This window comes from Dipodomys spectabilis, unplaced genomic scaffold (genome assembly GCF_019054845.1).
Source record: "Dipodomys spectabilis isolate Male_0828 unplaced genomic scaffold, ASM1905484v1 ptg000273l, whole genome shotgun sequence".
Lineage (NCBI taxonomy): Eukaryota > Metazoa > Chordata > Mammalia > Rodentia > Heteromyidae > Dipodomys > Dipodomys spectabilis.
The window spans coordinates 12,291,128-12,292,781 of record NW_024870950.1 but is presented as its reverse complement, the minus strand read 5'-3'; the positions used below and the strand labels follow the sequence as shown (position 1 = coordinate 12,292,781).

At 38.2% G+C, this 1,654-nt stretch overlaps 1 non-coding gene across 1 annotated transcript; it reads left to right on the top strand.

Annotated features, from left to right (window-relative positions):
- The first annotated feature begins 1,170 nt into the window (after positions 1 to 1,170).
- LOC122126283 lies at positions 1,171 to 1,298 on the top strand. The gene has a single exon (XR_006150874.1). It is a non-coding gene; the product is annotated as a small nucleolar RNA SNORA18 (small nucleolar RNA).
- The last annotated feature ends 356 nt before the right edge of the window (positions 1,299 to 1,654 follow it).

Sequence of the window (1,654 nt, the reverse complement as noted above, 5' to 3'; positions counted from 1 at the left end):
CATCAAACAGATATTCAATAACATTGTTGGATACGTTCTTGATGAACGAAACTTGTAGAGGACATTAACACATTACAAAGTTTTACTCAAATAAGCAGGGAATCTACAATATTGATTGTTAGACTTCTCTGTGTTTGTGTGTATGTGTGTCTGTGCACATGTGTGCATGCACACTTGCATGTGTGTTGGTAGTGGGGCTTGTGTGCTCTCCCCTAGCTTCTCCACTTATGGAGTGTTATACAATGTGAGCCATAACTGCACTTTTGGCTGCTTTATGGTTAATTGGAGATAGGAGTCTCATGGACTTTCCTTCCATGGCTGGCTTTAAATTGTGATCTTCAGATCTCATCTTCCTGAGTATCTGGAATCACAGACATGAGCCTCTGTGGCCTGGCTACACTGCTACTTTAATTTTTGACTTGTAAAATCTTGGCCTAAAAAATCTATTCTAGTGTTTTCTTCCATATATCCAAATGCATGCAGCTAGAAGACATAAGGCCAAGGTTAATTGAGAAGTCTTCAGTTGTACAGCTCAGTGGATGATGCATCAGACCTAGCCTAATGGTGAGGATTCAGTGATCTCAGCCTTCCCATCACTAAACCAAAGTAACAAGAGCACCTTTTGTTGGAGGAATTGATTTGCAAATGTGAGATTATCCTAAAATCTTTATAACTGGAGCTATAAAACACATGCATGTTCATCAGAAGGTCCCAATTGATGGACATAAAACTTCCACTGAGTGCCTTGAGGTCTAGATTTCTGTGGTGGATAATTTTATCATTAAATTTGCTGGACCAGAGGGCACTCAGATATTTGATTAACCTCTATTTCTGCATGTGTCAGGAAGGTGCTTCTGATAATCGGTACCATGAACAGAACAGATTGTCCTGTTCAATGTTGGTGGGCCTCATCCTATACACTAAAGCTAAGACAAGGAAATTAGAATTGAGTAAAGAGAGTAGAAATAATGGCATGAAAGAAGAGAAGATTCAATTCAAATGGAGCAGACAACAAATGGAATAGAATAGGATAAGAAGTAGAACAGGAGAGTGGAATAGAGTAGAGCACAACAAAGTAAAACAGAGTAGAATAGAGCAGAAAAGAGAATAGAATAAAATGAACATAGACAAAGAGAAGAGTGGACTTGCATACAATATTACAGAACCGATGGTGAGGTCTATCCCCATGTAACTTCTGTGGCAACACAATGTTGGAAACGCCTCCCGGAGTAAATATGTGGTGTGCTTTACTCACAGCACTATTCTCTATGTCTGTGGGAAGTAACTGCAAGACACAAGAAAAAAAAAAGAACAGAATGGAACAGGACAGAATGGATGGGAGTAGAATAGTAGAGTGTGGTATAGAATAATAGAGTGATGAGTTTTCTATAAGAAAACTATTTTTGCATGAGAACTTTTCACCTCCTAGGTCATGCGTGCCTCAGTCTTCTCTGTGAAATCTGATTTTTATAATTGAGTGTGTATTCTACAAGACCTTGTGTTTTTCTACAAATCAACTATGTAAAAGTGCTTGGTAATCACAAGGCACTTTTAAAAAACCATTCTGTACTAATTGTGAATGATTTCCTATGCAGATATAGACACTCTGGTTTGCTCTTTGCTGTTTGTAAACTCTTGTACTGATATGAATCAT